Source organism: Mauremys reevesii, linkage group 5 (genome assembly GCF_016161935.1).
Source record: "Mauremys reevesii isolate NIE-2019 linkage group 5, ASM1616193v1, whole genome shotgun sequence".
Classification (NCBI taxonomy): Eukaryota; Metazoa; Chordata; order Testudines; family Geoemydidae; genus Mauremys; species Mauremys reevesii.
The window spans coordinates 131642100-131657101 of NC_052627.1; the positions used below are offsets into that span (position 1 = coordinate 131642100).

Here is a 15002-nt window from a genome sequence, read left to right on the forward strand (position 1 = left end):
GTAGAGCCGCCCTGCGCCTAGGGTGCCAAAACCCTGGCATTTCTCCTGAATGCACCTCTGTTTCTTCGGCAGCCATCCCAGACTGAGCTGAGTGGCTCTCTTTAATATCCTGGTTCCAGCTGAAGCATGCCCAGCAGAGATGAGGGGCCATGGCCTCCTTAACCCATAAAGTATGATTATCCCGTGTTGAACCAATGTTGGGTAGCTAAACCCAATCACGCACTTTTACTTTCTGTTTGTTAAACTAAATAGATTGAGTTCCTTGATTCTACCACTGTAAGGCATGTTTTCTAACTTTAATCACTGTGGCTCTTCTCTCAATCTCCTCTCCAATTTATCAACACCCTTTTTGAGTTGTGGGCACTAGAACTGGACACCGTATTCCAACAGTAGTCACACAAGTGCCAGATTTAGAGGTAAAATAACCACTGTACTCTTCCTAGAGATTCCCCTTTTTATGCTTTTCAGCTTTTTTGGCCACAGCATGAGCTCATGTTCAGCTGATTGTGGTGATCATGATGAACAATCTTTTTCAGAGTCACTGCTTCCCAGGACAGCATCCCCCATCATGTATGTATGGTCTAAATTCTTTGTGCCTAGATGCTCACATTTACATTCAGCCATATTTAAATGCACCTTTGTTTGCACCCAGTTTACCAAGTGATCTAGATCTCTGTGAATCTGTCCTTTCCATTTTTTACCACTTCCCAATTTTTATCTCATCTCCCAACTTTATCAGAGATGTTTTTATGTCCTCTGCCAGGTTATTGATAAAAAAGGTGACAATCGAATTCCTTCCTGCATCTAAACACTTTTCTCCTTTGCTGCTTCAAGCTTCCAGAATGTCTCTGATGCCATCTACAGATTTTACTATATTGAAGCAGTTCTGTAGTGCTCTGATGCTATCGAACAAGTCCATCATGCGTTGGTTCCCTCCAAATCATGGGTATTTCAACCCCAAAAGTGACCACATACTGTACCAGAAAGCTTCAACCAACAGAGATGGTGAGTAAATATCACTACCAAGAAGTTATAGCTGTCTCGTGAGTTCATTTACAACAGTGTAGCCGCACTGAAGACAGAATATGGCCCCTTAATTCTTGCTCATGTGGTACTCAGGGTAGATGAAATAGAGAGAGAAGGGGAGTGAGACAATATCTTTAATTAGATTATCTCACCCACCTTGGCGCTGTTGGGACCAACATGGCTACAACAGCACTGCATAGAACGGGAGGTGAAATAGACAGGCAATGCTTTTAGATCCATCTAGTTACATAATCCAAAGCAATCACCCTCAAGCCTCCTTAGTATTAATTTTCAGCCATTGACCATTGGCTTGGTACTGACCAGAGACAACATATGGCAGACCATGCTCTGAGGAGCTTATGAACTAAAAGAGAGACGCAGAGTTGACAGGATGTACTGGGAAATCATGAGGGAGGATCTTGTTGGGGAGGGGGGCAGGTGTTTTGTTTTTTATCTCCTTATCATCCTCCCCAGGAAACAGAGGATGCTTTTCATAAGAGGCATTTACCTACAAATCTTCTTGCCTGGCTCACCATGTGTATAAACCCAGAACTCGTGTGGATATTTATTTTCTAACAAGTCACTGTCTCAACCAGGAAACCCCACTGGCAGCAAATTCCTTGTGCAGTTCATACATGCACACACATAGACAGTTACCTTAAGGAGTGGTACCTCACCTTGGTGACGTGAAAAACATCAGTGTCCTCCTTATATTGCTCAAGGAGCCATGAGAGGTGTTCAAATATCTGATCTTGATACTCCTCTTTGTGTAGCAGGAGGCTCATCATGGGACCAAGGGCTTTGATGATAGCCTGCTTGAGCTGCATAGATGAGACACAGAATTTATGTTCCTACTAATTCATTCAGTATCATCCAATGGGCACACCTTTTCTACTTCCAATGCCTGCAACTTCCCTTGTTCCACTGTAGGAATGGGCCTATCTCAATATTTCCTGGTAAAGAACCGGGACTCGAGGGTTGGTTTCAGGATTATATCCTAATGCACCTCACAACTATACCAGGTAAAATATTCCCAGATTAGTATGCGTTCTAGGCCAACTCATCCCTGCTGGAACTCCACTGGGGCTGAATGGAGGAATTAATTTAAGCCACTATCCCATGTTTATCTGCACGTTAGGTGCATAAAACTAGAATCCATGTACACTGTGTACTGACAGAATTTCCATGATGTGGTGATATTATAAATGTTTGGGTTTTTGATGTTTTACATGACACTCTGTTCCATCCAAAAGGACCTACCACTAAATGCCATCATCACAATGAGTGTCAGACACAGAATTTAACGTTACAATTTCTGCTAAAGGTTTAGAGAACCAGCAATTCTCACCTCCGGCTCCTCACAGGTCAGCCAGTTGCTGGTCACATGAGTGTAGACGGGAAGAAAATGATTGCAGAGTCGCAATTGGCCCACTTTGGGAATGAGCACTTTTCCCAGTTAGCCAAAAAGAGACGTACTGCCCTTGACCATTGTTCCAGAACTGCATGGACGGAGAGAAGACAGGCAATGTGAAAAGGACACATTAGTAACGAGGAGAAGTTGCTTTATCCATGAAGACACTCAGGCCAAACGTTTACTACAATTCCATGGCAGCTACTGCTCTGTTCAGGACTAGACGCTGAAATCCAACATCAATTTTGAGCTATTTCTCTTCCCCCCATTCCGTGTCTTGTTTCTCAAAAGGCTTTTTAATTTGCAGATCTCTCAATCTTTTTTCAATTACCAGCATCTGAAGACAATTTTTCTCCCTTCCTTGTTACCTCTTAATTAGAGCTGCTTGAAAAACAGTTTAAATTAAATTACAAATCTTTACTGATGGTGATTTTTCTTTCAAAATTGCAAAGTTTAAAAATCATTTCTATTTTTCAAAAATCAAAAATCCAGCCACCTCTTTAGATACTCAGAAACACTGGATGCACACTTCCTGATCAGACTTGTCACTGACATCTTTCACATTTGTTTTTCATCAAATTTGGGGAAAAAATTATGGAAAATATAATTAAAAATCAAAATATTTCAGCAAGCTCTCCTCTGAACGACTCGTGTCCTCTGCAGTTATTGTTTATTTAACTCTAACACTGGATGATTTTATCTCGAGTTACAGTTTGTCTGAAAGATGTTCAGTGCCCCTAACTGCCATTGGCTTTACTGGGATTTGAAGGTAGTGGGGAGCACTTTGCCCTAAAGGTAGGTGTATCTAGTGTCCTTGCTAAGAAGAATTAGGGCCCAATCCTGTTGTCTATGAAGTCGATGGCAAAATTCCCATTTACCTCAAAGGCACAGGATTAACCCCTTACTGAGCATCACCTGAAAAGCAAAGGAAGAGAGAAGTGGAGAGGAAGAGAAGACAGAGAAAGAGGGTGAAAGGAGATGATGATAAAGAAACTAAGAGGAGAGAATGGGTGAAGGAGTGGGAAATGGGATTTTTAAATGTACAGTATTGAAATCTGTTCCTTCACCTCCTCCCCCAGGAGACTGCCGGCAGATGGGCAGCTTCAGCCTTTGTGTCTGTTTATTTTAAATTATATCCATGAGTCATAAAGGGCTTGAACTTACAAATGCTCAGTGCCTCCTGCAAAGTGAGGAGCACTCCCAACTTCACTGAGTGCTGCGGGAGCCAAGGAACGCACCACCTGGTGCAATCCAGGCAGGGAGCACAGTTCAGGCATGTTTGCAAACTTGGTCAGTCACTCCAATCTGTACCAAGACCCCTAAATATCCATTTGGGGCACCTGCAGTAAGTGCTGGCACTTACCACCGCAAAATGCTTGTCTCAGCCTGCCGTCCTGACGAACTCCAGCATGGAGAACATGGTGTTCAGGGTCACTCACAAAAGGGATACACTTACGTGCTGCAGAGAAAGGCAGAAGAGAAGGAAGATAGATAATCGGCTGCTCTCCGCCTCTTAGAACACACTTAGAAACACTGAGGGGCAGGATACTATGGGCTCCTGGGTCATTTTGCGCCATGTAAGCAGAGCAGACTGGCTTTAAAGGAGCCATTGAAAGCCAGTGGGGGATTCACCCTGAAGAGAGGAATCCTGCACCAGTGCACAGCTGTGCCCAATGCTCAACTCACTCCCAGCATAAGGAGAGAGCACTGGGGCCGGATGGGAAGTGGGGTGAGAAGAGCTCCACTAGACCTGATCTTCCACTCATTCCCATCCTTAAGGAACTTCAGTTGGGGGCAGAAGTTAGAGCTTCCACTGCCGTCTGACAGCTCATGATCTGGAAGCCAGAACTAGCAAGAGCAGTGAATCCTTTGTCTCTCCACACACGCACGCACACACTCAAGCAGAGCTCTGTTTAGCTGCAACATTTATAGGTAGAGAGAGTAATCCCCTGTCCTTAAATGAAAGACGATAACTTTGAAACAAAAGATGGAAGTTACCATACCATAGGCTGATGACAGGTTGCCCAGCGTAACTAAAATAAACTCTTCAGGCAGCTTCGGTGGTTTCAGGTGACAGTGCAGCTCATACATGACATGATCAAAATAGCAGCTTGCCAGAGTCACTAACGTGTTGCTAGCTGCCACTTTTACCTCATTTGTTGCTTCCTACAAAAAAAACAAAACAAAACAAAACAAAAAAAGAGAAAGACTGAAGTAACTGAAGCCGGTTGCACTAGCCAGAGTTGTTTATATGAGTCAAGATCTTATTTCTGTGCATAAGTTCCGAATGAACTCACCCAACTTTCTGCGGATACAGTCATTAGTCATAAATATTCATTGAGTCGTTTGGCTAAACAATTTTCAGCCTTCGAGTTGCTTGCAAGCTGCTTAGTTAGACTATTCATTATTAGCTCCTTGTGGGTGGATGACTGGTCACCTTAGTCACGTGATATTTTGCCCTGCCCTTCCCTGAGGAGGTAGTGAGACACAGACAGCTTCAAGATATTCAGAGAGCTTTCCTGGAATAAACTGTCCCCCAAAAGGAGGCTGACTTCCTTTGGAACAAGAGAGAGATTTTTCCATGGGTTTTCCTGCTGCCAAACTAGATTCTAAATCCAATGCTGCTGCTTTTGGAGATAGCTCAGATTCTGTCTGTCTTAGAGCTTTATACTGCCACTTATCCCTATAGTATCAGAGCGCCTCCCACATAACATCAGTATCAAAAATGAAATCCCTAGTAGACTTTGGGAAAGACGTGCTCATTAAGAAACCACAGGCCTGTCTCTGTGTCTGAGATCATGTGTCTCGGGTCCTGATCCTGCAAAGCACTTAAGCACATGTGTAACTTTCACATGTGAGTTTTCCCATCTTATGCATGTGCACAAGTGCTGTCTAGGACCTGGGCTTTGGTCTGGAGGAAGGTGTGGGCCTCTAACAGAAGAATACATTTTCATTTCAGTATATAGTTTACTCTGCCCCGCCCCCCCAAAAAAGATAGTTTTAATTAGTTAAAGCTTTGGATCCTTTGATTAGTAGCTCAGGAGAACTAACTTACCTGAGTCTCTCTCATCTGGTCTGAGGCTAGGCTTACAATGTTTTTCACTAGCCTTATCTCTAGGCCCCGGTGTCCTGCTGTAACACCCTCCAGGATATAGTAATGGCTACTCTGTTTTGCTGGGGACAAACCAGAAAAGAGAAAAAAATTGAAAAGTTTTTCTTGATGACCACACAGTAATTTGACAAATAAGCCCCTGCCCTAAAGAGCTTCCAATCCAAACATGAAATGATTAGCCCAAGTCTTATCATAACAGAGCAGGTCTGTGGCCAGGAAGAGAATCCATATCTCCTGAGTCATTATCCAGAGTCCTATCCCCTAGGCCACACTGACTCCTCAGCCAGCATGCTCACACAACTACTCCATTGACTTAATTGGTGTAAAACATGCCATGCCCTCCATAATCACCATATTAGCAGCACTTCAGAAGCAGCCGAACAATTGACATATTTTAATCTTCCTGCAGAGAAAAAAGCCAGAAGAAGCCTCCTTCACTGCCCCCTTCTCGAGTTTCATTTATTGAAAACAAACAATAAAAAGGAGCCCCTTGCCCTTGCTCTAGTCACTCCAGACAGAATTGGTAAATGTGTAATTACAAAATACCCAACTCCCGCAGTAAGTCCTCAACAGCTCCTAGCGGAAATTAGCTCAGCAGTTAGATCTACATTGACAGTCGCACACTCAAAGGTGTCTTTTATGAGGCCCATCAGTGTAGAAATTCACAGATGATACTAAATATGGGGGAGTTTAGTATCAGCTGGGACAGAAAAAAAATAAAGAGGGACACAGAGAAATTAAAAACCTGAGCAGAGAACAAGATTCCTTTCAGAAAACTGCAAACTAGCACATCTGGAAAGGATGTAACTGACATAATGGGAGGGAGAAAAGTGGGAAGCAACAAGTGCCCTGGGGGTGACAGTGAAAAACCAAGTCAACGTGTATATGCAAGGGGTGACGGCTACCACAAAGAGCCATGTGGGTTGGGTCTTTTCCACACAGGGATCATGGCACAAAGCAGGAAGATGACAGTTCCTCTCTGTTCATCTAAGGTGTGACTGCATCTGGATTATTGCATTTTCTAGCACCACATTCCCAGAGAGAGCAACAAACTGGAAGTAATTCATGGGAGAGCAAAAAGAATGCAGGGGGGTGGCAGAACTGACTTCTGAATAGAGCCCTGCAACCTGACCCAAATCCTATGGGACCTGACTACAGGCATCAGGGTCAGGTTGGATGAAAAAACAACTGGCTCTTGGGCTCAGGTCAGGTCGGCTCTCCTCCTTTAGCTCATGGGATCAGCACAACAGGGGGCAGTGTCAGAGGATGAAGCCATCGATGCACATCGTTGCCGCTGCGCCGGCTCCATGAGCAGGATGCAGTGGCAATATCTGGTTTGGGGGGAAGGGTTGGGACCAGGATGGAAAATGATTCTACCTCTCAAGGTGAGGTGAGGGGCTTGGGGCCAGTTCAGGTTGGGCTTCAAAACTGGGCCTGAGCAGACCTCTACTTCTGAAGACAGACTGAAAGAACTGCCAAAGGCAGATGCGGCAAGGAGGACTATGAGGGGACATGATAATACCATACAACTATATGTAGTGTGTGAACATCAAGGAGGAAGAGGAATTTTTAGGCAGTGATGAGCTCCAGCTGGTTCGCACTAGTTCCCGAGAACTGGTTGTAATTTAGAAGTTTTTAGAACCGGTTGTTCCAGGACAAACGGTTCTAAAAAGCTTTTAAATTTAACAAAGGCTAGGGCAGCTGTCCACCCGCCCGCCCCAACTCACCTCACCCTCTCCCTGAATGCTCCACCCTCCTTCTCCTCCTTCCCTCCTGCTTCCCGCGAATCAAATGTTCGCAGGAAGCCTGAAAATGCAGCAGGCAGGTAAGCTGGGCGCGGGGGACGGTGTGTGCATGGCCCAGTCCGCTCCCCTGGCCCTGGCCGAGCGCCCCAGCCAAGCACCACTGGCTGGGGCTGGTCCCGGCTGAGCGGCTCGGACCCGCCCAGCTGGGGACCCGCAGCCCGCCCAGCCCGGGAGTCGGGCCCCCGGCCTCCCCAGCTCCAGCCAGAGCGGCCCCGGCTGCCCCGGCCCTGGCCCCCCGGCACTGGCCAAGCAGACCCTGGCGCCGGCCGAGCAGCCCCAGCCCCGCGGCCCCCCGGCGCCAGCTGAGCGGCCCGCCCGGGAGTCGGGCCCCGCTGCCCGCCCCGTGCCGCCGAGCGGCCCGGCCCGGCCCGGGAGTCGGGCCCCGCGGCCCGCCCCGGTGCCGCCGAGCGGCCCGCCCGCCCGGGAGTCGGGCCCGCGGCCCGCCCCGTGCCGCCGAGCGCCCGCCCGCCCGGGAGTCGGGCCCCGCGCCCGCCCCGTGCCGCCGAGCGCCCGCCCGCCCCGGGAGTCGGGCCCCGCGCCCGCCCCGTGCCGCCGAGCGTTCCGGCCCGCCCGCCCGGGAGTCGGGCCTCGCGCCCGCCCCGTGCCGCCGAGCGGCCCGCCCGCCCGGGAGTCGGCCCCGCGCCCGCCCGCCCGGGAGCCGGGCCCGCGCCCGCCCCGTGCCGCCGAGCGGCCCGCCCGCCCGGGAGTCGGGCCCGCGGCCCGCCCCGTGCCGCCGAGCGGCCCGCCCGCCCGGGAGTCGGGCCCGCCCGCCCCGTGCCGCCGAGCGGCCCGCCCGCCCGGGAGTCGGGCCCCGCGGCCCGCCCCAGCCGAGCAGCCCGCGCCGCCCGGCCCGCCCCGCCGGCCGAGCGGCGCCGCCCGGGAGTCGGGCCCAACGCCGGCTGAGCGGCCCGCCCGGCCTGGGGAGTCGGGCCCCGGCTCTGGCCCCGTGCCGCTGAGCGGCTCTGGCCCGCAAGTCGGGCCCCGTGGCTCTGGCCCCGTGCCGCCGAGCGGCCCGCCCGGCAAGTCGGGCCCCGCAGCCCGCCCCGTGCCGCCGAGCGGCCCGCCTGGCCCGGGGAGTCGGGCCCAGCGGCTCGGGCCCCGGTGCCGGCCGAGCGGCTCCGGCCCAGGGCGTCGGGCCCGCCGGCCCTGGTCGAGGTCCCGGCCGAGCGGACCCGGACCCAGGCAGTGTGGTAAGGGGGCAGGGAGCAGGGAGGCAGTGTTCGTGTGTTGTGGGGGTCAGGTGGTCAGAGGGCAGAGAACAGGGGATTGAATGGGGACAAGGGTCCCGGGGCCGTCAGGATGGAGCAGGGGTTGGATGAGGTGGCAGGGGCAGTCAGGGACAGAGAGAAGGGGTAGTTGGAGGGGCAGGGGTCCCAGGGGGCCATCAAGAATAAGAGGAGAGATTGGATGGGGCTGCAAGGGGCAGTCAGAGGACAGGGATGGGTCAGAGGTCCCAGGGGGGTGTCAAGGAACATGGGGGGTTCGATGGGGCATGACTCTGGGGCACGACCTCATGAGGTGAGGAGGAGGGAACCGGTTGTTAATATTTTGGCAGCTCATCACTGCATTTAGGTAAAAGTAGGAGTAATGGGATTAAACTAAAAAGACATACAATTTAGACTTTAATAACAGGAAAATGCCTCACCTGTGAGATGGGTCTATAAGGTTATGACATAGTCTTCCTAGGAAAATAGCGGAAGTTCAGTCATTAGGGGCTTTTAAAATTAGTTTGGCCAAACCAGTGGGAAATGGCCATTTGGAATGGTTCTGCATTCGCAGGGACATGGACTGGATGATCCAATAGATCTTTTCCATCTCTGTCTCCTGGGAGTCTCTATATCTAGGTGACCTGCATGCCAAGGTCATAAAGCCCTATTGAATGTTCAGAGCCAATCAGATCTCTCGACTGGCTAAACATTACATTGGTGCTGCTTGAAAAGGAGGCTTCTGCAAACTGCAATCAGAACACACAGCTCCACTCAGAGAAGCTCCTTCCATTCATTTTTAAATGTCAGGAGGATTTGTTTAATTGAAAATTGTCACTGATAATTTATGAATACATAAGCGCTACATAATACAAGTAGCTCTGGATTAGGCAATAATTTTATTCTTTAAAACCAAAAGAGATTCATCATTAATCAAGTAATTCAAATAATTAAAGTACTAGGAGGCCAAGACAAGCAGTTCGGTTCTGCTCATAAGGGCTAGTGGGGGAGGACAGACTGGGGCAGGGGCTGAATGGGAGTGGAGACCCAGTGTTACAGGGGGGAGGGAGGTTCAGAACCACATAGTGATGGGGGAGGAGGTGCAGAGCTACACAGGGACAGGGGATGGTTGGGTGGGGCATAGAGCCACATTGGGATGGGGGGGAGTGGGTATCTGAGTGGGGGTGCAGGAACACATGGAGGCAGGGGCAGATGCCTTACTGAATGGGAGAGGTTAGGAGTCAGCCAGGGTCTGCATGGGGAGAGCTCCCTAACAATTCCTCCCCGCCCCTCCCAAAAAAACTGTTCCATACCTTTCCCATCCATACCCAGCAACCTCCAAGTTCACACCCATTCCCAGCTCAGCTCCTCCATTACCCCTGACTCCACCAAGCCATGAGGGGTGCAAGAAATATGGCTCTGTAGTGAGTTGAAGTGAATTGTTACTCAGAGTTCTGTATTAATATGCATAGTAAGGAATCTATTTGTCAAAAAAGATTTCCTCAATCCTTTTTGTTGTCTATTGATACAGACATACTTGCTGACAGGGATTTTGAAATAAATAATTTGAACTGGTGCAATTATATTGTATATTTGCAGAAATGTTAAAATACTGTGCGCATTTTTATTTTTTTGTTGCAGAATCCGCCCCCCCCCCTGGAAAATATATAGATAAGGTCCCTTCAGTGCTATAATCTCAATAATCTTTCTTATGATGACATGAGTGTTGGTTAGGAATAAGAGCAGGGAGTCAGTTCACTTGGGTTTTATTCACATTCTTTTACTAACTTGCTAAGTGGTGTTGAGCAAGTAACTGAATTCCCTGTGACACAAATCATCTGTAAATGGGGATCATGCTTACCATTCTCACAAGGGTGCTGTGAGTCTTAATTCACTAGTGTTAGGTAAGTGCTTTGAGATTTTTGGATGAAGATGCTAAAGAAGGGCAAAGTATTATTGGAAGAGATTACTGCAGGTCCTATAGTGTACTTTTACTATATACAACCCATGTACTCCACTGTGTGAAAACGGACAATGCTCTTTTTATAGAGCATTATATCAGCCTGATCTGTAATAACAGCATTTTGCATGATGGAGGATAGAAGGGTGAATACAGATTATGCTGCTGGTGCACCAGGCCAAGTTCTATACTGAATTACCCCCATGCATTCCCCCAGGAAGTGAGGCAGAATTTGGTGTGGACACATGGAAAGCAGATTTAATTTCATGAAACTGCCCTACCTTATCCTGTTGCAATTTCTCCAGCAGAACTCTCACAACAGTAGCCAGCTTGGTCTTAGCTATAGAGGCAATCCTGAGGGCAATTCTGTCCTTATCTTGGTCATTCATGTGTGCCAGGAGGGAAACAACCTCATTATAAACACCTGAAATTTAATAAAAGGATTTGGCTGGTTACCACTGATAGTAGAATTGGTGCTGGCCTCTTTAATTCACTATCCAGTAAAGATTCTGCAGGTGCCCAAACACTGTGAGGAGAAGACGACCTGGGAATCATGTAAATTCTCTTCCTTCCTCCTGATGACCAGGTTTGTGTGCTGAAGGACCCAGTGTGTTTGGGAGGAAATCATAATGAAGAAAATTTGTTCCTTTCAAGTAGATCGCCATGTAAAATAATCTTCCTTTCCCTCTTTACTATCAATTGATGAGGTTTGATAGCATACAGAATAATAATTTATGGCCCAAATTTTCAAAACTGGGTGCCTAAACTTAAGCACCTAAATCCATATTAAGGCACCTACACCCTGATTCAGCATCCTAATCACATGCTTAACTCTAAGCCAACAAAGAGACCTAAAGTTAAGCACATGCTTTAAGAGTTTTGCTTAGTCAGACCTCCCCCATAACATTCAATAGAAACTCAGATTCTCAGGAAAGTTTCCAGGTCCAGAGGCTGTAGGCCAAGTCCTCAACTGGTGTAAATCAACACAGCTACAAGGAAGACAACAGAGCAACACTGGTTTACAGCAGCTGAGGTTCTGGTCATACAAATGGAGAACATTACAACTAATCTATCTGTATGCCTAGGCTTTCTGAATGTGTGTGTGAATAGACTGGATCTAGAAAATACAATGCCTACCCTTACCTCTCTCAGTTACCTCCTGTTCACTCACAAGATTATTCATGTTTTAGTCTTTTTTCACCACTTCCTCCAGTCCTTTCTCCAAAGAGCTCCTGTCCTGGTAGGCAGCTGGCCTCTCAGTCTGTCATGGCCAGGATAGCCAGTTCAGATTATGCAAGCACTATTATGACATCGATGTGACTGTAGCATACCACACAATCAGCTGCTGACCAGGTATGTGCTGTAATTACATGGACAAGATCCTCAAAGGTATTTAGGCTCCTAACTCACACTGAAATCAGTAGCTTTTAGGAACCTAAATACATTTCAATATCTGGGCCCATACATGTAAGCAGTTCAATAGGAGGCTACATTTGCTCCAGTGTAGAATTTCTCATTCTCTCAACATCACTTTGAATTTTGGTTTAGTCCTCTCTCAGTTTACCACACTTTCCAGTATTGGTTTTACCTGAAAATCTGCTCCTGGTTGAATTTATATAAATAAAAGCATCAAACAAAGAAAGAGAAGAAACTGCCTTGGAGAATGCACAGTGACCCTTGAGTGTGGTTGGTTGGTTTCCTCTGCTTTTAATTTGGTTGATCAAAAAGCCTGATGAAACCTTATTGAACTGTATTACAAATATTGATTTTATATTATTTTACAATGAATTGAAATGTATACTTAATTTCCTTGTCCTGCCAGACAAATCAACTACATTAATTTTTATTGTGTTTGATACAGTGTGGTGTCATATGTAGGGCCATATAGAGCCAACTCTTGATTTTGGAAGTTATGTTGCCTTTAAAGCATTCAAAGTGATGACACTCTTTGCAGTAAACCATATGGAAAAAGAATTCCAATTACATTTGTCCCTTGCTATGTATAACCGATTTTGTGCCTTATCCTTTCTGATTTTATCCTTACACGTATATGCTATTCTTTTGTACTTCTCCTTAGTAATTCGTCCATGTTTCACATTTTGTAGGATTTCTTTTGATTTTCAGGTCATTAAAAAACTTACTATTCTTCCTATCTTTCCTTTGTATTGGCAGTTGTGCCTTTAATATTGTCTCCATGAGAAACTTCCTGAACTCCTTTATGCCTTAGATATTTTCCTTATGGGTGGCTACCTACCAATTCTCTGAGTATATTGAAATGTGCTTTTTGTAGTCCTCCTTCTGTCATTCTCACTCCTTCCTTTCCTTAGAATCATGAAATCTATCATTCATGATCACTTTCACCCAAATCACCTTCCACCTTCACATTCACAACCAGCTCCTCCCTGTTGGTCAAAATCAAGTCTAAAATGGTTGTCCTTCAGGTTACTACCTTCATTTTCTGAAACAAAGCTTTGTCCCCAGTACATTCCAGGAATTTACTGGATAATTTTGTGTTTTGCCATATTTCTTTTTTAACAGCTGTCTAGGTAGGTAAAATCCCCCATTATTATCATCAGGATTTGATTTTTGAATATTTCTGGTTTTTGTTCTAGAAATGCCTCATCTCCCTCCTCTTCCTGATTGGGTGGTCTGTAATAGACCCCTACCAGGACATCACCCCTGTTTTTTCCTTCTTTTTCTTTACTCAGAGACTTTCAACTGGTCTGCTTCTCACCTCCTTCTGGACCTCAGAACAACTGTACAATGCAATATGTCCTCTGTTTTTTTTTCCTGCCTGTCCTTCCTGACCAAGCTATAGCCCTCTATATCAATATTCCAGTTATGAGATTTAGCCTATCAAGTATCTGCGATGCCAGTTAAGCTCAGTTATGACATATGTACTAAAACTCCCAGATTTTACTGTTTATTCCTCATTATTATTACTCCTTCCATTTGTGTATAGACATCTAAGATGTTAAGCAGATACCCACCATGGATTTCCCTTTTGTTACTCCTATAATTCTACTACAATTTTCCACATCTGCTTTTCCCCAAACATCTAGTCCTCTATTAAGGTCACCTTTTTTACCTGGTGGCTTTTTTCACCCGCCCCCTCTGAACTTAGTTTTAAGCTCTTCTCATAAGGTTGGTGAGTCGGCACATGAAGATGTTCTTCTCCTTCTTGGTCAGATGGACCTCATCTCTTCCAAGCAAACCTCCTTCCTGCAATAGCAGCCCATGGTAGAGGAAGTCAAACCCTCCCATAGACCCATCTTCATAACCCTATTATGTGGACCCATTGAGTGTGTATTGAGCAGAAAGCACACTCACTGCAGGAGATGAAGGGACTGAGTTAAACTGCAGATGTCAAGTTCACATACTTCCATTTTCAGTGACTAATCTCTTAAGCCAGAGGGAATGGCTATGGTAAAAAAAAGTATTTCTGTAGATCAGCATGTGATTATTTGTATTGCAGCACTGCCTCATAATCCCAGTCACAGACCAGGATCCCATTGCGCTAGGACCTGTACAGACATAGAACAAGATGGTCCTTAACTGTCATTAATTAAGACATATCAACAGCACAACAAACAGACAAGAGGATAATAAAGCAAGCAAAAATCCCTTTGAACCAGGTACCAGCATGTAACTAATAGAATGCTACATATTTAGAGAACTTTCTCTGATTCAGGGTCTGATGTGACTAAGCCCCTGTTCCATACCATTGTGTAAACTGGGGACTTGTACAAGATGGAAGGTATACAGTGGCACACAATCGAGGCCTACTCCATTTTTAGTACATAAACAGGAGGCCACTCTGTAAGAAGCTAAGGGCATGGTCAGCACAGAGAATTTGCCTGTCTCTGTGCTGGTGTTATGCACCCCCTCACTATCTGCACCTGGCTCCATAAACTTCGGCCTTTCAAGAATGCAGCACTGTGTAGGAGCATGGGTAATTGTAATAACGCTTGTTCATTGCAGCTGTTAACATCAGGGCAAGGCATCCACATATAGGTCCACTACAGATGGACCAGTGATAGGAAGAGTGTTCATGCATGTGACAAGTAACACCATAAACTATTACATGCCACAGAACAAATTAAGATCAATAACAGAACAACATTATGTGTGGCAAAGCCATGACAAACACTGTGCAGGCGTCAAGGAGCTCAGAAATTAGCACATCACACAAACACTGCCTCAGCTTGACTTAGATCTTGGGCAATAGTAGACCCTAAAAAGGAGGCCACAGCTTTACACCCATGGTCACTGTGGTTTAATTGGCTGCATTTTACAAGAGCTGGACCATAGGTTGACTCTGAGTGTATTTACACGGGGCAAGGTTTGCACAACACAAGCACTGTGCACACACTTCCCCTCAGAGCAGCTGCGGTGGAGGTCTGACCATTCCTCCAGCGGAGGGGAGACACAGCATCTGCCCTCACTGCGCATGGGGTGATTTTCTGGCGCACAAACAGCCCAT

General features: G+C 46.8%; 2 long non-coding RNA genes across 2 annotated transcripts; both read right to left on the minus strand.

Annotated features, from left to right (window-relative positions):
- Positions 1–3871: 3871 nt before the first annotated feature.
- LOC120405996 lies at positions 3872–5560 on the minus strand. Its single transcript, XR_005599034.1, has 3 exons — positions 5493–5560; positions 4441–4603; positions 3872–3896 (listed from the first exon to the last, which is right to left on the minus strand). It is a non-coding gene; the product is annotated as an uncharacterized LOC120405996 (long non-coding RNA).
- Positions 5561–5593: 33 nt separating this feature from the next.
- Positions 5594–11889, minus strand: LOC120405995. Its single transcript, XR_005599033.1, has 3 exons — positions 11663–11889; positions 10801–10943; positions 5594–5611 (listed from the first exon to the last, which is right to left on the minus strand). It is a non-coding gene; the product is annotated as an uncharacterized LOC120405995 (long non-coding RNA).
- Positions 11890–15002: the final 3113 nt, after the last annotated feature.